The 25,000-nt window shown below is 37.5% G+C and overlaps 11 non-coding genes across 11 annotated transcripts; all 11 read left to right on the forward strand.

Annotated features, from left to right (window-relative positions):
• The first annotated feature begins 12,471 nt into the window (after positions 1-12,471).
• On the forward strand, positions 12,472-12,590 carry LOC141315680 (5S ribosomal RNA). The gene has a single exon (XR_012351093.1). It is a non-coding gene; the product is annotated as a 5S ribosomal RNA (ribosomal RNA).
• An 84-nt stretch (positions 12,591-12,674) lies between these two features.
• On the forward strand, positions 12,675-12,793 carry LOC141316958 (5S ribosomal RNA). The gene has a single exon (XR_012351658.1). It is a non-coding gene; the product is annotated as a 5S ribosomal RNA (ribosomal RNA).
• Positions 12,794-12,877: 84 nt separating this feature from the next.
• Positions 12,878-12,996, forward strand: LOC141297615 (5S ribosomal RNA). The gene has a single exon (XR_012341417.1). It is a non-coding gene; the product is annotated as a 5S ribosomal RNA (ribosomal RNA).
• A 751-nt stretch (positions 12,997-13,747) lies between these two features.
• On the forward strand, positions 13,748-13,866 carry LOC141297622 (5S ribosomal RNA). The gene has a single exon (XR_012341418.1). It is a non-coding gene; the product is annotated as a 5S ribosomal RNA (ribosomal RNA).
• An 801-nt stretch (positions 13,867-14,667) lies between these two features.
• Positions 14,668-14,786, forward strand: LOC141314031 (5S ribosomal RNA). Its single transcript, XR_012350089.1, has one exon. It is a non-coding gene; the product is annotated as a 5S ribosomal RNA (ribosomal RNA).
• An 801-nt stretch (positions 14,787-15,587) lies between these two features.
• On the forward strand, positions 15,588-15,706 carry LOC141296327 (5S ribosomal RNA). Its single transcript, XR_012341230.1, has one exon. It is a non-coding gene; the product is annotated as a 5S ribosomal RNA (ribosomal RNA).
• An 84-nt stretch (positions 15,707-15,790) lies between these two features.
• LOC141314950 (5S ribosomal RNA) lies at positions 15,791-15,909 on the forward strand. Its single transcript, XR_012350499.1, has one exon. It is a non-coding gene; the product is annotated as a 5S ribosomal RNA (ribosomal RNA).
• Positions 15,910-15,993: 84 nt separating this feature from the next.
• Positions 15,994-16,112, forward strand: LOC141293436 (5S ribosomal RNA). Its single transcript, XR_012340754.1, has one exon. It is a non-coding gene; the product is annotated as a 5S ribosomal RNA (ribosomal RNA).
• A 513-nt stretch (positions 16,113-16,625) lies between these two features.
• On the forward strand, positions 16,626-16,744 carry LOC141318569 (5S ribosomal RNA). Its single transcript, XR_012352878.1, has one exon. It is a non-coding gene; the product is annotated as a 5S ribosomal RNA (ribosomal RNA).
• An 801-nt stretch (positions 16,745-17,545) lies between these two features.
• LOC141294691 (5S ribosomal RNA) lies at positions 17,546-17,664 on the forward strand. The gene has a single exon (XR_012340967.1). It is a non-coding gene; the product is annotated as a 5S ribosomal RNA (ribosomal RNA).
• An 84-nt stretch (positions 17,665-17,748) lies between these two features.
• Positions 17,749-17,867, forward strand: LOC141318413 (5S ribosomal RNA). The gene has a single exon (XR_012352732.1). It is a non-coding gene; the product is annotated as a 5S ribosomal RNA (ribosomal RNA).
• The last annotated feature ends 7,133 nt before the right edge of the window (positions 17,868-25,000 follow it).

A 25,000-nucleotide genomic window follows, 5' to 3' on the forward strand; every position in this document is an offset into this window, starting at 1 on the left:
TAAAACCACCTAACAGCAGCATTTTTGCTGGCTGGAGGGTGGTTAAACCTTTTTTTTTTTCTTAACTTATTTTTCTTTAAAAAAAACGGACGGATTAATGGATTACGAAACAGAACTGGCTGGAGAGAGACGGATGGCAAACGACACTGGACTGGCAGGAGGAACACGCACGGCAATGGACACTGGACTGGCTGGAGGAACATGCACGGCAAACGAGACTGGACTGGCAGGAGGAACACGCACGGCAAACGACATTGGACTGGATAAACGACCACGAGCTACAAATGGAAAAAAACAGGAAGTAAGAGAAAAGTTTGTTGAGCGACAATATTTAAAGGAAGCTACAGTGATTGTGAATGTGGAGAATGTGATTGGGGTGAGAGCGGAGGACATTATTAAAGCTGTAACGGAACAATGTGGACATGGCAAAATTTTAGCACTAAGACCAAGACAAGGGAAAGAATACGAACTGACAATGGAAAAAGAAGAAACGTGTGAAAAACTAATTGATGGACTAAGAATAAAAGGAGTGGACTGTGAAGTAAAAAATCTACAAAACAGGGATTATGTTGTTTCCTTCATGCACCTGCCTGTCTACCTGGATGACAAAGAAATTTTAGGAAAATTGGAGGGATGGGGAGTTGATCCCATTACCAAAATTAAAAGAAGACGCTACCCGGGCACCGACATTGAAGATGGAACAAGGTTCCTTAAGGTGAGGTTCCCCAAGCAAGTGGCATCGTTGCCATATAGCACACGGCTAGAAACAGCCGAAGGGCCGCAGTACTTCCGGGTGATGCACAGCCATCAGGTGAAGACCTGTAGGCTGTGCATGAGCCCGGATCACCTGCTAATAGAATGCCCAAATTTTGTGTGCTACAAATGTGAGGAGAGGGGACATTTTGCACGAGATTGCAATGCTGTCAGGTGCCCGGGGTGTCAGGAAGTTTTAAATAAATGTGAATGTTGGATGGAGGGAGAGGAAGGAGGAAGGGAAGAACAGGTGGGCAGACAGGTGCATGAAGGAAACAACGAGGAGGAAGGACTACAACAAAAAGAAACGGAAGGAGGACCGAGCTGCAGAGAGGAAGGAGAAAGAAGAGAAGACAACATTAATAATAACGAACAAACAGTGGAGCAGGACACTCAATGGACAGAGATGGAGATGTCGGACAGTTTTAATACTTTTCTGGGTGATGTGGAGAGAGATGGACAAGGAAGGTTGGATCAAGTTAAAGAAACGGACAATGAAGAGGGAATAAAGATGGACAAAATGGACAAAGACAGAGGAGGGAAAGGACAAATAAGAAGGAGAGCACTGAAGGTAAAACCAAATTTGGAAAGTGCAAGAAAAAAGATTATGACAGAGACTAACAGATTTGATGTGCTAAGGGTCCTGGAGGGAGAAAATGATGAATAATGATTTTTATGTATTTTTTTTATTTACTTTTAATGGTTTTAAGTTGTGTTGCTTTTAATGCAAGGGGTCTGATGGACATGAGGAAGTTTGAAAAAGTAAAAGAAAAATGTAAAAGGGAAGACATTGTTGCATTACAAGAAACAAACTGGAGAGAAAATGTGATGAATGATTATAAAAAGAGATGGGATGGAGGTATTTTATATAATAATGGAGATGGGCGGGCTGGGAGAGGTGTGGCTTTTTTAATGAAGGACGATGTTTTTAAAGTGAGTAAAAGTGTGTATAAGGACAAGATGGGGAAATGTTTGGTAGTTGAGACAAAATATGAAGGAAGAGATTTGATTTTAGTAAATGTACATGCACCAGTGGAAGATAAGGAAAAGAAAGAGTTTTTTAATGTTTTAAGAAACATTGTAAAGAAGTATAAAGAAATAATTATGATGGGGGATTTTAACACAGTTTTTAGTAAACAGGATATGGCTGAAGGAATGGTTTTTAAAACAGATACAGGAAGAAAAGAATTAAAAGCATTAATGGATGAAAATAATATGATAGATGTGTGGAGAGAAAGAAATGAAAAGAAAAAAGAATTTTCGAGAAGACAAATAGTAGGGCAGTTTGTATGCCAAAGTAGAATTGACTATGTTTTATGTACAAGAAATGTGGAGAATTTTATAGAAAATATTAAGTACAAAGAAACAAGTTTTAGCGATCATAAGATTTTATCTTTTAAGTTGGACTGGAGTCAAATGCAAAGAGGTCCGGGAGTATGGATTTTAAATACACAGATTTTAAAGAATGAAGATTATGTTTTAAAAGTGAAAGAAATTATAGAAAAAGAAAAGGAAAATGGAATGTATGAAGAGGATAAGAGAATATGGTGGGAGAGTGTAAAGTTTTTAATCAAAAAATTCTCCATCAGGTATTGTAGTGTTATTCAGAAATGCAAAAGATCCAAAGAAAGAGGAATAAAGGAAAGTTTGGAAATGGAACTGAATAAAGAATTTCAAGACATACAAAAGATAAAGGAAATGGAGGGGAAACTGAAAGAAATAGAAGAAAAGGAATATGAGGGGGCGAGGTTAAGAAGCAAAGCAAAATATGTGGTGGAGGGAGAAAAATGTACAAAGTTCTTTTTTGATCTGGAAAAAAAGAGAGGGAAAGCTGAAACGATAAAAGAAATAAGAGGGGAAAATGGGGAAATTGTAGAAGGGAATGAAAAGATTTTAAAAGAAATAAAGAATTTTTATAAGGATCTGTTTAGTGCAAGGGGGGTGGAAGAGGAGGAAAAAAAGGAACTGTTGAATCAGATAAAAGCAAAAGTAAGTGAGGAACATAAAAAAGAATGTGACCAAGAAATCAGGGAAGACGAGATTGAAAGAGCAATAAATCAACTGAATAAAAAGAAAAGTCCAGGAATAGATGGTTTGGGAACTGAATTTTATGTTTGTTTTAAAGAAGTTTTAACAAAGATTTTAAATGAGGTTTTTAAAGAAATTTTTGAAAAGGAAGAGATTAATGAAAGAACAAGGATGGGGTTAATGAAATTGATATATAAAAGGAAAGGAGAAAAAGTAGATCTAAAAAACTACAGACCAATCACGATGTTGAATACAGATCTTAAGATTTTAGCGAAGGTTTTAGCAAACAGATTAAAGGAAGTAATGCCAAGTATAATTAAAACAAACCAAGCATATGGAGTCAAAGGAAGAGATATAGCCGACATAACAATGAGTATAAGGGACACGATATGGTACATGAAAGAAAAAAATGAAGAAGGATATATAATTAGTTTGGATTTTGAAAAAGCTTTTGATAGGGTTGAGCACGGGTATTTATTTGAGGTTTTAAGGAGTTTTGGGTTCGGGGAAAATTTTATTAAATGGATTGAGATTTTATATAAGGGTGCACTAACAAAGATAAAATGTAATGGGTTTTTAACAGAGTGTTTTAAAATAACAAGGTCAATAAGACAGGGTTGTCCACTCTCAGCATTATTGTACTCACTTGTTTCTGAACCCTTGGGACTGGCTATAAAACAGAATGAAAGAATAATAGGGATAGAAATTGAGGGAAATAAGGCTGAGGGGAAAGTTTTTCAATATGCTGATGACACAACAATAATTGTAAAGGGAAAAGAGAGTGTTAAAGAAGTTATGAAGTTGGTAAAAGAATATTGTAGTGGGTCTGGAAGTAAAGTAAATGAGGAGAAAACGGTATATATGAGATTTGGTAAAGCTATGGTTTTAATGGATTGTTTTAATTTTAAGGAAGTGGAAGAAATGAGGATTTTAGGAGTTGTAATGGGAAAGAATGAGAGGAAAGTAAGAGATGAAATGTGGGAGCAACTAGTAACAGATATAGAGAGAAGATTAAATTTTTGGAAATTGAGAACTTTAAACTTGAAGGGGAAGGTTTTAATATTGAATGTTTTAATGGTTTCTAAACTTTGGTATGTTTTATATGTTTCTGAAATACCTTTATGGACAGAACGGAGGTTGAAGAAATGTTTTCTTGACTTTTTATGGGAGGGGAAACCAGCAAGGATTGCACATAATACGATTTTAGGGGCGATAGAGAAGGGGGGCTTAGGTTTAATGGATGTGGAACAGCGGAAAAATGCGTTGAGAGTAAAAATTGTTAAGAAATACCTGCAACAAGATAACAAAACTGAGTGGAAAAAAACAATGAAATACTTTTTAAACAAATGTGGGGATTTTAACATGGGGGACGGAATATTATGGATGAAAACAAAAATTTGGATGACGGAAGGATTACCCGAATTTTATAGAGAAATTTTTAGTGCCTGGGGGAATTTTTTAACGAAAATCGAGTACAATCCGCATGGAAGAGAAAACATTTTAAATCAACCTCTGTTCTTAAATAACAACATTTTAAAACAAGAGAAAGCAATATTTTTTAAAAAATGGATGGATGTGGGGATAACAAGAGTGAGAGATGTTTTGTATGAATTTAAAGAGGGTTTTTTACCGATACAATATATTGTGGATGCGATGGAGGAAGCAAAAGAAGAATATAGTAAACAAGAAATAACAAATAAATATGAAATTATTAAAAATGCAATACCCAAAGAGTGGATTAAAAGAATAGAGAGTATGGAAGGAGAGCAAACAGAGGGAAATATTTTTGTGAAACTGGGGGGAAAAATGTATGATTTTAAAGAATGTACTGTAAAAATGTTTTATTGTGTTTTTAGAGATGGTGTTTTTAAAGAGCCGATTGTAAATAAGTACTGGGTGGAAAAATTCAAGGATCTAAAAGAAGAATGTATATGGAGAAACATGAGGGGGAGGTGTGTTGAAACAAAGTTAGGATGTTTGGAATATTTTATAAGGCATAAAGCGGTTTTTACTGAGTCTGTTTTAAACAAGGTGGGAATGGAACAAAATCCAATGTGTAAAGTGTGTCATGAAAAAGAAGAGGGGATTTTACATTTGTTTTTATATTGTAAAGAATTGGAGGATTTTCTAAGGAAATGTAAATGTTTAATTAAAGATGTGAGCGAAGGTTGGGATGAAAGTGTAATGGAATGGAAAAGAGTAGTGATGTTTGGTTGGGAAAAGAAGGGTCAACACAAAAAGTTTATAAATCTGTGTATAATATTAATGAAAAGCGCAATTTGGGAAAGAAGAATTGTGGCCAAAAAAGAAAAAATGGTGTTAGAGGTTTGGACTGTTTTTAAAAGGAAAATAGAAGTATATGTAAAACAATTATATGTGTATTTTAAAAGTGAAAATATGCTGAAAGCTTTTTATGATGTTTTTACACCAACAGTTTGTAATGTTTTAGAGAATTTAATGTGCAAATTGCCAGGAAGAGAAAGAGCTTTCTAAATCTTAAGTATAAAAGGCATGATTTTAAACAAAAAATACGAGATGAGTAGATTATATTTTATCTTATTTTTAATTTTTTTTTCTTTTCTTTCGTCTTTGTGTGGACAACTATATTGTATTGTTGATGTTTCTATTGGTTGAAAATTCATCTTATGTTTAATGTGTTCCTTTTGCTTTGTTGATGATAATGTGATGTATTTTTTCATGTTTATTTCTTTTATGTCGTGAGACTTCTAATGTGAAGCACACATTGGAAAATTTGTATTATGAAATTTCTTTAATAAAAAAAAAAAAAAAAAAAAGAGCGCCCGATCTCGTCTGATCTCGGAAGCTAAGCAGCGTCGGGCCTGGTTAGTACTTGGATGGCAGACCGCCTGGGAATACCAGGTGCTGTAAGCTTTTGCCTTTTCTTCACTATTTATATAATATGCTGGCTTTTACGGAGGCTGATCTTTAAATAGCCCACTTTTTGGAGCAGCCCTCGCTTATGGCCATACCGCCACCTGAGAGCGCTAGAGAGCAACAGGAAGTGGTTGGCAGCAGTTGGGAGAGAAAGGCTCTCCTCCATTTTGTGTTTCATTTTGATTTGTTTTTGGCGTTATAAGTTTAATTTGTAAAGTTTTTTTGTTTATTTTTGTAGCTTATTCCTCCCAACAGCATATGCTGTTTGGGGGGAATAGTTTTTTTGTTGTTTAGTGCACGTTTTTTCGTTTGTTTGTTTGAGGAATGGCGGACGGACACACGGCAGCGGACATGGAAACGGCTCGAGGAACACGAATGGTGAATGAAAATGGAACTGAAATAAGGCAACGAGATGAGAATAAAATGGATATTGAACAAAGGAATAACAAGACAAAGAAGGATTACTTGAAAGAAGCTACTGTGAGCGTGGACATTTCAAACGTGAATGCAAGAGCGGAGGATATAATAAAAGCAGTGACGAAAAAGATTGGCAAAGGGAACATTCTGGCGGTAAGACCTAAACAAAACAAGGAGTATGAGGTGACTTTAGAAAACGTGGAAGATGTTGATTTGTTGGTGGATGGATTACAGATAAAGGAAACTATTTGTGAGGTTAAAAGACTGCAAAATAGAGACTATGTTGTCTCGTTCATGCACCTGCCTGTTTACATCGACGATCGTGATATTTTAGATAAATTGGAAGGGTGGGGAGTTACCCCAATATCAGACATTAAGAGACGCGTGTATCCGGGCACAACCATCGAAGATGGTACGAGGTTTGTGAAATCTCGTTTCCCCAAAGCGGTTGCCTCTCTCCCATATAGCACTAGGCTAGATACGGCTGAGGGGTTGCAATATTTTCGGGTGATGCACAGCCATCAGGTTAAAACCTGTCGACTGTGCATGTGCCCTGACCATGTCATGAAAGACTGCCCCGATTTCAAGTGCTTTAAATGCGAGGAGAGAGGACATTTCGCAAGGGATTGTATGGCGGTCAGATGCCCGGATTGCAAAAAAGTGATAAACAAATGCGAGTGCTGGTTTGAGCAGGACGAGACTCTTGAGAACGGGCGGGTGCATGAACGAGACAGCACGACAGAGAGAGACGAGGATGGTACGACATATCTGAGAGAGGAGCGGGTTATAAGTAATAAAAGAGATGAAGAGCAGACAGTGACAGAGAAACCAAGTGAAGATCCTTTACAACTGATGGTGGAAGCAGAGAGAAACGGCATTACTGATGGGACTACAGAGAGCACAGTGGAGGAACGAGTAAACGAGGAGCAGTTAAATTACAACCGGAATATAGAGATTGAAGGAATATCAGAGCAAATGGGACAGGGTGAAGGATCATTGGAACATGTGGATTTATTTGTTGGACTGAGTAACACTTTGGAAGAAGAAGTGGATTCAAACAGTGAAGGAGAAAGAAAAGCAGAAGGAACATCGATTTTATGTAAAAGACGACGTCAACTTAAGGTAAAGCCAAATTTGGATGGAATTAGAAAAAGACCTACCAATAAAGAATCATGGAAGAATAGATATGAACTATTAAAAGACTCAAGCGAAATGAACTAATGAGATGGGGTCTTTAAGCTTTTTTATCTATTTATTTTTGATGGTTTTTAGTTTTGTCACTTTTAATGCCAGAGGACTCTTGGATTTTAACAAATTTGAAAGAGTGAAAGAAATGTTTAAAAATGTGGATATTATTATTTTACAAGAAACAAACTGGAAAGATATGCATATAAATGAACTGAAGAAGAGATGGGATGGGGATATTTTGTATAACAATGAGGACAAGAGGCAAGGCAGAGGAGTGGCATTTTTAATAAGAAAGAATACGGACGTTGTGTGCGATGTAATTTACAAGGATGATGCTGGGAAATGTTTAGGGGTAGAAATGGAATGGGAAAATAGCAAAGTAACTGTGATAAATGTGCATGCGCCTAATGAAGAGAAAGAAAAGAGGGTTTTTTTAAAGTTTTTAAGGACGTTTTTAATGAAATACAAAAATGTTATAGTAATGGGGGATTTTAATACTGTTTTAAGCAAAACTGATATGGCGGATGGAATGGTTTTTAAAACGGATACTGGGAGAAAGGAATTGAAATCATTGATGGAAGATTTTAATTTAGTGGATGTATGGAGAGAGAGGAATGAGAAAAAGAGACAATATTCAAGAAGACAAATGGTGGGGAATTTTATGTGTCAAACTAGAATAGATTTTATCTTGTGCTCAAGGATTTTAGAAGGTTTTATAGATAATGTGAACTATGGGGAGACGAGTTTAAGTGATCACAAGCCAATGTTTATGCAGATGGATTGGAGTTCAATTAAAAGAGGTCCAGGCGTGTGGGTCTTAAATACTGAAATTTTAAAAAGGGAAAGCTATGTTCAAGAGGTTAAAGATATTATTGAAAACGAAAAGCTAAATGCAATGTATGTGGAAGATAAAAGATTATGGTGGGAGAATGTAAAGTTTTTAATAAAGCAACACACCATTTGTGTATGTAAATTAATAGAGAAATGTAAAAGGTGCACAGAATATGACATAAGAGAGAATTTAGGGAAAGAATTAGAGCGGGATGATAAGGACATGACAAAGATAAGAGAACTGGAAGACAAACTTAAACAAATGGAGGAGAAAAGATATGAAGCTGCAAGATTAAGGAGTAGAGCTCAATTCCTAGTAGAAGGGGAAAAATGTACAAAGTTTTTCTTTGACTTGGAGAAAAGGAAATGGAGAAGTGGAATGATAAAAGAGGTGAAGGATGAAAATGGAAAAGGAGTTAAAAATAATGCAGATATATTAGAACAAATGAAGAAATACTACGAGAAATTGTTTACATCAGAAGGAGTGGAAGAAGATAGCAAAGAATTGCTTAAGGTGATTGAAACAAAAGTGGAAAAGGAAGACAAAGATATGTGCGATGAAAAGATAAGTGAAGAAGAAATAGAAATAGCTATAAAACAGCTTAATAAGAAAAAGAGTCCAGGGATTGATGGTTTGGGGAGTGAATTTTATTTGGTTTTTAAGGAGGTTTTAACTAGGATTTTAAAAGAGGTGTATGATGAGGTTTTTATGAAAGGACGATTGAATCTAAGGATGAGTATGGGATTAATGAAAGTGATATACAAGAAGAAAGGAGACAAGACAGATTTAAAGAACTATAGACCTTTGACTATGTTAAACACAGATCTTAAAATTTTATCTAAAATTTTAGCAAACAGACTGAAAGAGGTGATGCCAAAGATTATAAAGACCAACCAGGCATATGGAGTAAGAGGAAGAGATATAGCGGACACTACTTTAAGTATTAAGGACATAATAAGCTACATGAAAAAGGAAAATTTGCAGGGATATGTTATAAGTCTTGACTTTGAGAAAGCTTTTGATAGGGTAGAGCATCAGTTTTTATTTGAGGTTTTAAAGAGTTTTGGTTTTGGGAAGAATTTTATTAAATGGATCAAGATTTTATATAAAGGAGTGGTAACAAGAATTAAGTGTAACGGTTTTTTAACTAAGAGTTTTAAACTTACGAGATCAGTAAGACAAGGATGTCCTCTTTCGGCGCTTTTATATACTTTGGTGGCAGAGCCCCTAGGACTAGCAATAGGAAGAGAGAAGAAGGTGAAAGGCATTAAAATTGAAGAAGAGAATAAAGAGAATACAATTTTTCAATATGCTGACGACACAACTTTAATAGTGAAGGATCTGGGGAGTGTAAAAGCGGCAATGGAAGTAGTCCAAAAATTTTGCAGAAAATCAGGGGGGAAGGTAAACGAAGACAAAACTGTTTATATGAGGTTTGGGGGACTCCCAGTTTTAACTGATGTTTTTGTTTTTAATGAGGTTAAAGAAATTAGGATTTTAGGAATTTTAATGGGAGAGGATGACAAGAGATTAAATGATATCATGTGGGAAGGAAGAGTAGGGAATATTGAAAGAAGACTGAATCTGTGGAAACTGAGAACACTATGTCTGAAAGGGAAAGTTTTATTACTTAATGTTTTAATGGTCTCACAGTTGTGGTATGTTTTATATGTTGCAAGTATGCCACTGTGGGTTGAAAAAAGATTGAAGAAATGTTTCATAGAGTTTTTATGGGAGAAGAAGCCACCGAGAATCTCGTATGATACACTTATAGGGGATGTCGAGAAGGGTGGTTTGGGACTTATTGATATTGCACAAAGGAAGAAATGTATGAGGGTTAAGATGGTGAAGAACTTTCTAGATGAAACATTTGAAACTACTTGGAAGAAAACTATGAGGTATTTTTTAAACAAATGTGGGAATCTGAATTTGGGAGAAAGTATATTATGGATGAAAACGAAAAACTGGATGTGGGAAGAATTGCCTGAGTTTTATAAAGAATTGTTAAGTGCCTGGGGAGTTTTTTTAAAACATGTGCAATACAATCCAAAAGGAAGAGAGGATATTTTAAATCAACCATTGTTTTTAAATAAGAACATTATGAATGATGAGAAAGAGTTGTTTTTTAAGAAATGGTGGGAGGTGGGAATTACAAGGGTCAGAGATATTTTGTATGAATTCAAGGAGGGATTCTTACCAGTTCAGTATATTATTGACACTATGGAAGATGCTAAGGAGGAATATACCAGACAAGAGATTACAAAGAAGTACAAAATAATAAAAAATGCCATACCACAAAACTGGATTGAGAAATTCAAAACCATGGAATTGGGGAAACAAGAGAAAGAAGTGTATGCAATGATTGGTGAGAAAATATGTGTTCTTAAGGAATGTACTGTTAAAATGTTTTATGGTGTTTTTAGAGATACAGTTTTTAAGAAACCTAATGTGAATGACTACTGGATGCAGAAACATAAGAATTTGAAAGAAGGGAACATATGGAGTAATATGAGGGGGAAGCTTATTGAGACAAAATTGAGCAACTTGGAATTTTTAATAAGACACAAAGCCATTTTTTCAGATTCTTTATTGCACAAGATCGGAATGGAACAAAGTCCCACCTGTAAAGTTTGTAAAGAACAAAATGAAGGATTTCTTCACATGTTTTTATATTGCAAAAAACTGGACAATTTTAATGCAAAGTGCAAGAGACTGTTTGAACGATTGAAAGAAGGACAATGTGATAATGAAGCGGACTGGTACAGATTAGTAATGCTGGGGGAATACAAGAAATGTGAGAATGTCAAAGTTTTGAATTTACTTGTCATGCTTATAAAGAGTGCTATATGGGAGAGGAGAGTGCTGGCGAAAAGAGAAAACATTGTCATGGACATTGATGTGGTATTTAAGCGAAAAGTGGAAAATTATTTAAAATATTTGCATAGCTATTTTAAGAATATGGATCAGCTCAATGTTTACTATCATGTTTTTACAGATTCTGTGTGTAAGATCTTTGAAGACCTAAACTGGAAAATGCCGGATGATTTTGGTTGATAATTTTATACTGTATTTTTGAAGTTGGATGTTGTTGGGGTTTGTTTTTAATCTTTTCTTGTCTGGGTTTATGAAATTTAAATTGCATTCGATAGTGTTTTAACATTGACAAAAATGGTTTTATGGTGTGCTGATAATGGTGTTTATGTTATTTTAAACTTCAAATCTATGTAAAAACTGTTTTTTTTTTATCCTTCTTGAGAACTTTTGAATGTGTAATATTCTCCCAGGCTTTATGTTTTCTTGAAAAAATGTTTTTATGAAATTCTTGTAATTGATTGTAATTTGAAAGTTTATATCAATAAAAAAAAAAAAAAAAAGAGAAAAAAAAAAAAAAAAAAAGAGCGCCCGATCTCGTCTGACCTCGGAAGCTAAGCAGCAAAAAAAAAAAAAAAAAAAAAAAAAAGAGCGCCCGATCTCGTCTGATTTCGGAAGCTAAGCAGCGTCGGGCCTAGTTACTACTTGGATGGGAGACAGCCTGGGAATACCAGGTGCTGTAAGCTTTTGCCTTTTCTTCACTATTTATATAATATGCTGGCTTTTAGAAAGACGTGTTTTACCGCTCTATTTATTACAATCATTTAAATGTATTATAGAGTTTTAAGTGTTTTACATGTTTTTTAGGCCATTTTATTACTCTTAACATTTTAAGTGTATGTGTCTTTAATAAATGGATGGTTGGCCTGTCATGTGACTAGACACATGACAGGAAGCAGGAAGTACAACTGTATAAGAGAGCAGCATGACAAACAAAGGACAGTCACCAAACTGTTGGATTGAGGAGTTGCTAATTTTAGAGCTCACCTTTCCATTCACCACCTGCAAACTTTGGATTACACTTTCTGTGGATTGTATATACACTGGTGGACACTCACATTGGACTTATCAACACACTGGGGTTCTTGGACTGTTTTTAGGGTATGGACAAATGAACTGTATTCTTTTAACAGAGTTTACCTGTTTTTAGGGTATGGACAAATGAACTGTATTCTTTTAACAGAGTTTACCTAGTTTTATCGTGTTGTTTTAAAGTCTTTTATGTGAACCTTGTAAATACACCAAATCTATTTAAACCAATTTTCTTTTATGTCTCATTCTTTTAACCACTAGTCATCTCTCACAGTTAAATCTGACCCCATTTTAGTCTTGTAACTCGGCTGATAAGGCCGATTGTTACACTTTTATGGGAGACCGCCTGGGAATACCAGGTGCTGTAAGCTTTTGCCTTTTCTTCACTATTTATATAATATGCTGGCTTTTACGGAGGCTGATCTTTAAATAGCCCACTTTTTGGAGCAACCCTCGCTTATGGCCATACCGCGCTGAGAGCGCCCGATCTCGTCTGATCTCGGAAGCTAAGCAGCGTCGGGCCTGGTTAGTACTTGGATGGCAGACCGCCTGGGAATACCAGGTGCTGTAAGCTTTTGCCTTTTCTTCACTATTTATATAATATGCTGGCTTTTACGGAGGCTGATCTTTAAATAGCCCACTTTTTGGAGCAGCCCTCGCTTATGGCCATACCGCGCTGAGAGCGCCCGATCTCGTCTGATCTCGGAAGCTAAGCAGCGTCGGGCCTGGTTACTACTTGGATGGGAGACCGCCTGGGAATACCAGGTGCTGTAAGCTTTTGCCTTTTCTTCACTATTTATATAATATGCTGGCTTTTACGGAGGCTGATCTTTAAATAGCCCACTTTTTGGAGCAGCCCTCGCTTATGGCCATACCGCGCTGAGAGTGCCCGATCTCGTCTGATCTCGGAAGCTAAGCAGCGTCGGGCCTGGTTAGTACTTGGATGGGAGACCGCCTGGGAATACCAGGTGCTGTAAGCTTTTGCCTTTTCTTCACTATTTATATAATATGCTGGCTTTTAGAAAGACGTGTTTTACCGCTCTATTTATTACAATCATTTACATGTATTATAGAGTTTTAAGTGTTTTACATGTTTTTTAGGCCATTTTATTACTCTTAACATTTTAAGTGTATGTGTCTTTAATAAATGGATGGTTGGCCTGTCCTGTGGCTAGACACATGACAGGAAGCAGGAAGTACAACTGTATAAGAGAGCAGCATGACAAACAAAGGACAGTCACCAAACTGTTGGATTGAGGAGTTGCTAATTTTAGAGCTCACCTTTCCATTCACCACCTGCAAACTTTGGATTACACTTTCTGTGGATTGTATATACACTGGTGGACACTCACATTGGACTTATCAACACACTGGGGTTCTTGGACTGTTTTTAGGGTATGGACAAATGAACTGTATTCTTTTAACAGAGTTTACCTAGTTTTATCGTGTTGTTCTAAAGTCTTTTATGTGAACCTTGTAAATACACCAAATCTATTTAAACCAATTTTCTTTTATGTCTCATTCTTTTAACCACTAGTCATCTCTCACAGTTAAATCTGACCCCATTTTAGTCTTGTAACTCGGCTGATAAGGCCGATTGTTACACTTTTATGGGAGACCGCCTGGGAATACCAGGTGCTGTAAGCTTTTGCCTTTTCTTCACTATTTATATAATATGCTGGCTTTTACGGAGGCTGATCTTTAAATAGCCCACTTTTTGGAGCAGCCCTCGCTTATGGCCATACCGCGCTGAGAGTGCCCGATCTCGTCTGATCTCGGAAGCTAAGCAGCGTCGGGCCTGGTTAGTACTTGGATGGGAGACCGCCTGGGAATACCAGGTGCTGTAAGCTTTTGCCTTTTCTTCACTATTTATATAATATGCTGGCTTTTAGAAAGACGTGTTTTACCGCTCTATTTATTACAATCATTTACATGTATTATAGAGTTTTAAGTGTTTTACATGTTTTTTAGGCCATTTTATTACTCTTAACATTTTAAGTGTATGTGTCTTTAATAAATGGATGGTTGGCCTGTCATGTGACTAGACACATGACAGGAAGCAGGAAGTACAACTGTATAAGAGAGCAGCATGACAAACAAAGGACAGTCACCAAACTGTTGGATTGAGGAGTTGCTAATTTTAGAGCTCACCTTTCCATTCACCACCTGCAAACTTTGGATTACACTTTCTGTGGATTGTATGTACACTGGTGGACACTCACATTGGACTTATCAACACACTGGGGTTCTTGGACTGTTTTTAGGGTATGGACAAATGAACTGTATTCTTTTAACAGAGTTTACCTGTTTTTAGGGTATGGACAAATGAACTGTATTCTTTTAACAGAGTTTACCTAGTTTTATCGTGTTGTTTTAAAGTCTTTTATGTGAACCTCGTAAATATACCAAATCTATTTAAACCAATTTTCTTTTATGTCTCATTCTTTTAACCACTAGTCATCTCTCACAGTTAAATCTGACCCCATTTTAGTCTTGTAACTCGGCTGATAAGGCCGATTGTTACACTTTTATGGGAGACCGCCTGGGAATACCAGGTGCTGTAAGCTTTTGCCTTTTCTTCACTATTTATATAATATGCTGGCTTTTACGGAGGCTGATCTTTAAATAGCCCACTTTTTGGAGCAGCCCTCGCTGATGGCCATACCGCGCTGAGAGCGCCCGATCTCGTCTGATCTCGGAAGCTAAGCAGCGTCGGGCCTGGTTAGTACTTGGATGGGAGACCGCCTGGGAATACCAGGTGCTGTAAGCTTTTGCCTTTTCTTCACTATTTATATAATATGCTGGCTTTTAGAAAGACGTGTTTTACCGCTCTATTTATTACAATCATTTACATGTATTATAGAGTTTTAAGTGTTTTACATGTTTTTTAGGCCATTTTATTACTCTTAACATTTTAAGTGTATGTGTCTTTAATAAATGGATGGTTGTCCTGTCATGTGACTAGACACATGACAGGAAGCAGGAAGTACAACTGTATAAGAGAGCAGCATGACAAACAAAGGACAGTCGCCAAACTGTTGGATTGAGGAGTTGCTAATTTTAGAGCTCACCTTTCCATTCACCACCTGCAAACTTTGGATTACACTTTCTGTGGATTGTATATACACTGGTGGACACTCACATTGGACTTATCAACACACTGGGGTTCTTGGACTGTTTTTAGGGTATGGACAAATGAACTGTATTCTTTTAACAGAGTTTACCTGTTTTTAGGGTATGGACAAATGAACTGTATTCTTTTAACAGAGTTTACCTAGTTTTATCGTGTTGTTTTAAAGTCTTTTATGTGAACCTTGTAAATACACCAAATCTATTTAAACCAATTTTCTTTTATGTCTCATTCTTTTAACCACTAGTCATCTCTCACAGTTAAATCTGACCCCATTTTAGTCTTGTAACTCGGCTGATAAGGCCGATTGTTACACTTTTATGGGAGACCGCCTGGGAATACCAGGTGCTGTAAGCTTTTGCCTTTTCTTCACTATTTATATAATATGCTGGCTTTTACGGAGGCTGATCTTTAAATAGCCCACTTTTTGGAGCAGCCCTCGTTTATGGCCATACCGCGCTGAGAGCGCCCGATCTCGTCTGATCTCGGAAGCTAAGCAGCGTCGGGCCTGGTTAGTACTTGGATGGGAGACCGCCTGGGAATACCAGGTGCTGTAAGCTTTTGCCTTTTCTTCACTATTTATATAATATGCTGGCTTTTACGGAGGCTGATCTTTAAATAGCCCACTTTTTGGAGCTGCCCTCGCTTATGGCCATACCGCGCAGAGAGCGCCCGATCTCGTCTGATCTCGGAAGCTAAGCAGCGTCGGGCCTGGTTAGTACTTGGATGGGAGACCGCCTGGGAATACCAGGTGCTGTAAGCTTTTGCCTTTTCTTCACTATTTATATAATATGCTGGCTTTTACGGAGGCTGATCTTTAAATAGCCCACTTTTTGGAGCAGCCCTCGCTTATGGCCATACCGCGCTGAGAGCGCCCGATCTCGTCTGATCTCGGAAGCTAAGCAGCGTCGGGCCTGGTTAGTACTTGGATGGGAGACCGCCTGGGAATACCAGGTGCTGTAAGCTTTTGCCTTTTCTTCACTATTTATATAATATGCTGGCTTTTAGAAAGACGTGTTTTACCGCTCTATTTATTACAATCATTTACATGTATTATAGAGTTTTAAGTGTTTTACATGTTTTTTAGGCCATTTTATTACTCTTAACATTTTAAGTGTATGTGTCTTTAATAAATGGATGGTTGGCCTGTCATGTGACTAGACACATGACAGGAAGCAGGAAGTACAACTGTATAAGAGAGCAGCATGACAAACAAAGGACAGTCACCAAACTGTTGGATTGAGGAGTTGCTAATTTTAGAGCTCACCTTTCCATTCACCACCTGCAAATTTTGGATTACACTTTCTGTGGATTGTATATACACTGGTGGACACTCACATTGGACTTATCAACACACTGGGGTTCTTGGACTGGGAATACCAGGTGCTGTAAGCTTTTGCCTTTTCTTCACTATTTATATAATATGCTGGCTTTTACGGAGGCTGATCTTTAAATAGCCCACTTTTTGGCGCAGCCCTCGCTTATGGCCATACCGCGCTGAGAGCGCCCGATCTCGTCTGATCTCGGAAGCTAAGCAGCGTCGGGCCTGGTTAGTACTTGGATAGGAGACCGCCTGGGAATACCAGGGGCTGTAAGCTTTTGCCTTTTCTTCACTATTTATATAATATGCTGGCTTTTAGAAAGACCTGTTTTACCGCTCTATTTATTACAATCATTTACATGTATTATAGAGTTTTAAGTGTTTTACATGTTTTTTAGGCCATTTTATTACTCTTAACATTTTAAGTGTATGTGTCTTTAATAAATGGATGGTTGGCCTGTCATGTGACTAGACACATGACAGGAAGCAGGAAGTACAACTGTATAAGAGAGCAGCATGACAAACAAAGGACAGTCACCAAACTGTTGGATTGAGGAGTTGCTAATTTTAGAGCTCACCTTTCCATTCACCACCTGCAAACTTTGGATTACACTTTCTGTGGATTGTATATACACTGGTGGACACTCACATTGGACTTATCAACACACTGGGGTTCTTGGACTGTTTTTAGGGTATGGACAAATGAACTGTATTCTTTTAACAGAGTTTACCTGTTTTTAGGGTATGGACAAATGAACTGTATTCTTTTAACAGAGTTTACCTAGTTTTATCGTGTTGTTTTAAAGTCTTTTATGTGAACCTTGTAAATACACCAAATCTATTTAAACCAATTTTCTTTTATGTCTCATTCTTTTAACCACTAGTCATCTCTCACAGTTAAATCTGACCCCATTTTAGTCTTGTAACTCGGCTGATAAGGCCGATTGTTACACTTTTATGGGAGACCGCCTGGGAATACCAGGTGCTGTAAGCTTTTGCCTTTTCTTCACTATTTATATAATATGCTGGCTTTTACGGAGGCTGATCTTTAAATAGCCCACTTTTTGGAGCAGCCCTCGCTTATGGCCATACCGCGCTGAGAGCGCCCGATCTCGTCTGATCTCGGAAGCTAAGCAGCGTTGGGCCTGGTTAGTACTTGAATGGGAGACCGCCTGGGAATACCAGGTGCTGTAAGCTTTTGCCTTTTCTTCACTATTTATATAATATGCTGGCTTTTACGGAGGCTGATCTTTAAATAGCCCACTTTTTGGAGCAACCCTCGCTTATGGCCATACCGCGCTGAGAGCGCCCGATCTCGTCTGATCTCGGAAGCTAAGCAGCGTCGGGCCTGGTTAGTACTTGGATGGGAGACAGCCTGGGAATACCAGGTGCTGTAAGCTTTTGCCTTTTCTTCACTATTTATATAATATGCTGGCTTTTAGAAAGACGTGTTTTACCGCTCTATTTATTACAATCATTTACATGTATTATAGAGTTTTAAGTGTTTTACATGTTTTTTAGGCCATTTTATTACTCTTAACATTTTAAGTGTATGTGTCTTTAATAAATGGATGGTTGTCCTGTCATGTGACTAGACACATGACAGGAAGCAGGAAGTACAACTGTATAAGAGAGCAGCATGACAAACAAAGGACAGTCGCCAAACGGTTGGATTGAGGAGTTGCTAATTTTAGAGCTCACCTTTCCATTCACCACCTGCAAACTTTGGATTACACTTTCTGTGGATTGTATATACACTGGTGGACACTCACATTGGACTTATCAACACACTGGGGTTCTTGGACTGTTTTTAGGGTATGGACAAATGAACTGTATTCTTTTAACAGAGTTTACCTGTTTTTAGGGTATGGACAAATTAACTGTATTCTTTTAACAGAGTTTACCTAGTTTTATCGTGTTGTTTTAAAGTCTTTTATGTGAACCTTGTAAATACACCAAATCTATTTAAACCAATTTTCTTTTATGTCTCATTCTTTTAACCACTAGTCATCTCTCACAGTTAAATCTGACCCCATTTTAGTCTTGTAACTCGGCTGATAAGGCCGATTGTTACACTTTTATGGGAGACCGCCTGGGAATACCAGGTCCTGTAAGCTTTTGCTTTTTCTTCACTATTTATATAATATGCTGGCTTTTACGGAGGCTGATCTTTAAATAGCCCACTTTTTGGAGCAGCCCTCGCTTATGGCCATACCGCCACCTGAGAGCGCTAGAGAGCAACAGGAAGTGGTTGGCAGCAGTTTGGAGAGGAAGGCTCTCCTCCATTTTGTGTTTCATTTTTTTTGTTTGTTTTGTGAGTGGTTTTACTTTAAGTTAGTTTTTTTGTGTTTTTTTCAGTTATAAAACCACCTAACAGCAGCATTTTTGCTGGCTGGAGGGTGGTTAAACCTTTTTTTTTCTTAACTTATTTTTCTTTAAAAAAAACGGACGGATTAATGGATAACGAAACAGAACTGGCTGGAGAGAGACGGATGGCAAACGACACTGGACTGGCAGGAGGAACACGCACGGCAATGGACACTGGACTGGCTGGAGGAACAAGCACGGCAAACGAGACTGGACTGGCAGGAGGAACACGCACGGCAAACGACATTGGACTGGATAAACGACCACGAGCTACAAATGGAAAAAAACAGGAAATAAGAGAAAAGTTTGTTGAGCGACAATATTTAAAGGAAGCTACAGTGATTGTGAATGTGGAGAATGTGATTGGGGTGAGAGTGGAGGACATTATTAAAGCTGTAACGGAACAATGTGGACATGGCAAAATTTTAGCACTAAGACCAAGGCAAGGGAAAGAATACGAACTGACAATGGAAAAAGAAGAAACGTGTGAAAAACTAATTGATGGACTAAGAATAAAAGGAGTGGACTGTGAAGTAAAAAATCTACAAAACAGGGATTATGTTGTTTCCTTCATGCACCTGCCTGTCTACCTGGATGACAAAGAAATTTTAGGAAAATTGGAGGGATGGGGAGTTGATCCCATTACCAAAATTAAAAGAAGACGCTACCCGGGCACCGACATTGAAGATGGAACAAGGTTCCTTAAGGTGAGGTTCCCCAAGCAAGTGGCATCGTTGCCATATAGCACACGGCTAGAAACAGCCGAAGGGCCGCAGTACTTCCGGGTGATGCACAGCCATCAGGTGAAGACCTGTAGGCTGTGCATGAGCCCGGATCACCTGCTAATAGAATGCCCAAATTTTGTGTGCTACAAATGTGAGGAGAGGGGACATTTTGCACGAGATTGCAATGCTGTCAGGTGCCCGGGGTGTCAGGAAGTTTTAAATAAATGTGAATGTTGGATGGAGGGAGAGGAAGTAGGAAGGGAAGAACAGGTGGGCAGACAGGTGCATGAAGGAAACAACGAGGAGGAAGGACTACAACAAAAAGAAACGGAAGGAGGACCGAGCTGCAGAGAGGAAGGAGAAAGAAGAGAAGACAACATTAATAATAACGAACAAACAGTGGAGCAGGACACTCAATGGACAGAGATGGAGATGTCGGACAGTTTTAATACTTTTCTGGGTGATGTGGAGAGAGATGGACAAGGAAGGTTGGATCAAGTTAAAGAAACGGACAATGAAGAGGGAATAAAGATGGACAAAATGGACAAAGACAGAGGAGGGAAAGGACAAATAAGAAGGAGAGCACTGAAGGTAAAACCAAATTTGGGAAGTGCAAGAAAAAAGATTATGACAGAGACTAACAGATTTGATGTGCTAAGGGGCCTGGAGGGAGAAAATGATGAATAATGATTTTTAAGTATTTATTTTATTTACTTTTAATGGTTTTAAGTTGTGTTGCTTTTAATGCAAGGGGTCTGATGGATATGGGGAAGTTTGAAAAAGTAAAAGAAAAATGTAAAAGGGAAGACATTGTTGCATTACAAGAAACAAACTGGAGAGAAAATGTGATGAATGATTATAAAAAGAGATGGGATGGAGGTATTTTATATAATAATGGAGATGGGCGGGCTGGGAGAGGTGTGGCTTTTTTAATGAAGGACGATGTTTTTAAAGTGAGTAAAAGTGTGTATAAGGACAAGATGGGGAAATGTTTGGTAGTTGAGACAAAATATGAAGGAAGAGATTTGATTTTAGTAAATGTACATGCACCAGTGGAAGATAAGGAAAAGAAAGAGTTTTTTAATGTTTTAAGAAACATTGTAAAGAAGTATAAAGAAAGATAGTGGTACGATCCAGGAAGTGAGTTAATTCAGTGCTGAAATCAGAAGGAAAGTTTGGTTGAAGGAATATTTTTGTTCATTTTTTTTTCTGGTTTTAAATTTGGGAGGCAAACTGAGGAGTTTATAAGGAGGTGTAAGACTTCTCCCCAAACAGCGTTTTGCTGTTTGGGGTGCTACTGGGAGTGGGGTTACCCGGTGCGTGTGCTACGGACAAGATGGAAACTAATAAGGAGAAAGACAATGTTTCGGCATGGAGAATGGAGGATGGAAATGTAGCAACAGGTCGGAGTTATGAGAAGAAATTAACTGTGCTGGTAGAAATAGTTGGAAATGAAAGAATTACGATGATGGAATTATTGCGGAAAGTAAAAGAAGAGTGCGGTGAGGTCATTGGCTGTAGATACAAGAATCCAAGGGAATATGAACTGACCATGCAGGAGGAGAAAGGGAAAAAGAAGTTATTAGATGGAATAAAAATTAGAAACGGGAGTATATTGGTGAAGGAGATCAATAACAGCGAGACTGTGGTCTCTTTCCTGAACCTGCCAACCTACATAACTGATGAGGAAATAATAAAGAAATTAACAGACTGGGGAGTGACAGCGGCTTCTACGGTGAAAAGGAGAATGTGGCCAGGGACTGGAATCGCTGACGGGACAAGGTTCCTAAAGGTCAAGTTTACTGAAAAGGTAAAATCACTCCCATATTCAACGAAGTTCGAGATAGTGGGAGGAACCGAGCACTTTTGGGTGATACACGACAGACAGGTGAAGGTATGTCGCCTGTGCATACAGCCAGGACATATTGTTAAAGACTGCCCAAACTTCAAATGTTATAAGTGTGGCGGGCAAGGACACTATGCACGGGAATGCAGCGAAGGGAGCTGCACTGTGTGTTGGAAAATAAATGAATTGTGTGTATGCAACGCAGCACAAGAGGACGACAACAAAGAAGAGACGGGGGACACAGTAGACCTGTATGGTGAAATGGAAGAGACCCAACAATCAAGTGGTGAAGAAGGAGGCGAGGAATGGAGTGAGCTGGATAACATAATGGAGGCAGGATGGTCTGGGAAAAGCACCAGGAGGCATACTAACGTAAGCGGAGGGATGGACAATGAAATGACAACCGACGGTGATGGGAGAAATAAAAGAGATGATAGCAAAAATCAACGAGATATGGGAGTGGGAAAAGCAGGAGTATCGACGAGAATACAAGAAGGAAAAGGAGACGAGGAAGAAGAAGAAGGGATGACTGTACAAGAGACTAACGTTACTTTGATAAACCTTATGGACGAAACTGGGAAAAATTAAGCTGTTTCTAAGCAACTTAAGAGGAAAATGGAAAAGGGTGGAGGAGGCAGCGCCAAAAAGTAAGACGCAATATCTGTTAATGAGATACATAAATGTTTATGCTATTATTTTTTTTTATTTTTTTTATGGATGAAGTATTGAGCATTGCTTGTTTGAATTGTAATGGCCTGAGGGATATGGACAAATTTAAACGGGTGATAAGTGGGCTTAATGCTCAAGTAATATGTCTACAGGAGACAAATTGGACAGATGATTTAATGGAAGGGGTTAAAAAGGTCTGGGATGAGGAGATATATGTAAACCACGGCACCCAAAAAGCCCGTGGAGTAGCAATTTTGATTAGAGTTGGGAGGATGTATAATATAAAACAAATACAAAATGATGGTAAAGGGAGGATATTAGGAATAGATTTTACACTTCAAAAAGATAAATATAGATTAGTTAATATGTATGCTCCAAACGTGGAAAATGAAAGAAAAGAGGTTTTTATGATGCTTAAACCTTTATGTATTGAGAATTGTATAGTGGTGGGAGATTTTAATGTCAAATGTACAAGACTAGACATAGCTAATAATATGGTATACAGAGAGGATCCTTCTAGAAAATGTTTAAAAATGTTAATGCAGAGTAAGGATATGGCAGATGCCTGGAGAGAGGAAAACCCTTACAAGAGAGAATTTTCAAGAAGGCAAATGGTAATGGGGGACCTTAAACAAAGTAGAATAGATTTATGTTTGGTCAAAAGAGATATTTTACAACATATAAAGAAGGTGAGTTATAACTTCACAGGTATAAGTGATCATGCAGTAATGACAGTGAAATTAGGGGGAAACTTTGAAGAAAAAGGGGGTGGTACGTCGTGTCTAAATTCTGCGTTATTAAAGGAAGATGCGTATAGAAAAAGTATAGAGAAGTGTATTAAATACGAAATGGAAAACTCCTTATATGAAGAAAATATATGTGAATGGTGGGGTAGATTAAAAAAGAAAATTAAAAGGTTGAGTATTAGATACTCGAAACAGAGAAATCATATGGAAAAATGCAAAGTGGATACTATGCACAAATTATTGGAAGAAGAAGTTGGGAAAATTGAAAATAATCCTGAATATACTAAAGAACCATATTGTCAGATAAAAGCAGAAATAGAGGTGTTTGAAAAAGAAAAATGTAAAGGTGCAAAAATAAGGAGCAGGGCACAATATGTTTTAGATGGGGAAAGATGTACAAAAATTTTTTTGAATTTAGAGAAGAAAAAACAAGGTAAGAAATTCATTAGGGAATTGGAAGACGAAGATGGGGGGAAAGTTACAGACTATGTAGAAATATTAGAAAGGGTAGATAGGTTCTATAGAAATTTATATAAAAAAGAGAACATAAAACAAGAAGATATAGATAGAGTTTTAAGTAATGTAAATATAAGCCTTAGCGATGAAGATAGGGAGTTGTGTGAGGGAGACATAACTCTAGAAGAAGTAGAAGAAGCAATTAAACAGACAAAGCCAAATAAAAGCCCAGGGGCAGATGGATTAATACACAAATTTTATAAGATCTTTGTTAAAATTTTGTCACCGATATTGTTAAAATTGTTTAAGGAGATGGAGGAAAAAAAGGAAGTGCCAAAATCTATGAGTAAGGGGATGATAACGATTCTTTTTAAAAATAAGGGCAGTCCACTTAAATTAGAAAACTACAGACCTCTAAGCTTATTAAATACAGAGTATAAAATTTTAACAAAAATTTTAGCAAATAGACTCAAAATGGTCATAGGGACCATAATTGCGCCAAATCAAGCTTATAGTATCCCAGGAAGAGATATAACGGATACAATTTGCACAATAAGAGATGTGGTGGGAAGTATGAGGGAGGATCAAGAAGGTGGAATAATTTTATGTATTGATTTAAATAAGGCTTTTGATAGAGTGGAACATGCTTACCTGGAGCAAACAATGAGGAAATTTGGTTTCGGGAATAGAATACTGGAATGGATCAATCTGCTATACAGTAAAGCGGAAAGTTGTGTTAAAGTAAATGGGGTTTTGACAGACCCTTTTCCACTTGAAAGGTCAGTGAGACAAGGATGTCCGATGTCTGCTTTATTATATGCAATATTGGTTGAACCACTAGCCATAAGGGTTAGAGCGGACAAAAAGATAAAGGGTATCCAAATACCAAATAGTGGTGAGAGCGTAATACACCAATACGCGGACGATACAACATTTTCCGATTAAAGATGTAGAAAGTATAAAAAATATAATGAAGCACATTGAAATGTATGGGAAAGCATCGGGGGCAAAAATAAACATTGAAAAATCAGAAATAATGAGTATAGGAAGTGTGGACTTGAGAGGGTGTGACATCCCTTTTAAAATTGCTAAAGATTATGTTAATATTTTAGGAGTTCAAATTGGAGAGAATACAAAGGGTGCAAGGGATGCCACATGGACGGGGATTTTAAATAAAATAAAGCAAGTACTCCAATTCTGGAAATTAAGAGAACTAATGTTAAGAGGGAAAGTTACGGTTGTGAACTCTTTGTTGCTCTCCAAATGCAACTATATTTTAGGCGCAGTTGATTTACCACAATGGGTAATTAACGAGATGACTGAGATAACAAATGATTTTATATGGGGAGGGAAAGGAGTTAAAATAGCAAGGAAAACATTAATTGCAAGTTATAAAGAAGGAGGATTAGGATTGATTGACCTAGAAGTTAAAAAGAAGGCCATAAGGGTAAAAACGATGAAGAAGTATTTATATGATAAAATGGATTGTGGATGGAAAGGTTATATGAAGGATGTACTGGACAAATGTAGTGGATGTGGGGAAGAAGGGCTTTTTATGGGATTGAAAAAGCCGATGTATGACAAAATATCACTGTTTTATCAGGAAGTGCTTAGCGTGTGGGCAGAGGTCATAGGAAATATACAGTATGAGTGTGAAAACATAAATCAAGTTTTAAAACAACCAATATTTTTAAATCCAAAAATTAGAATGAAAGAGAGAGTGA

The sequence above is a fragment of the Garra rufa genome, chromosome 1 (assembly GCF_049309525.1).
Source record: "Garra rufa chromosome 1, GarRuf1.0, whole genome shotgun sequence".
In the NCBI taxonomy this organism is placed as follows: domain Eukaryota; kingdom Metazoa; phylum Chordata; class Actinopteri; order Cypriniformes; family Cyprinidae; genus Garra; species Garra rufa.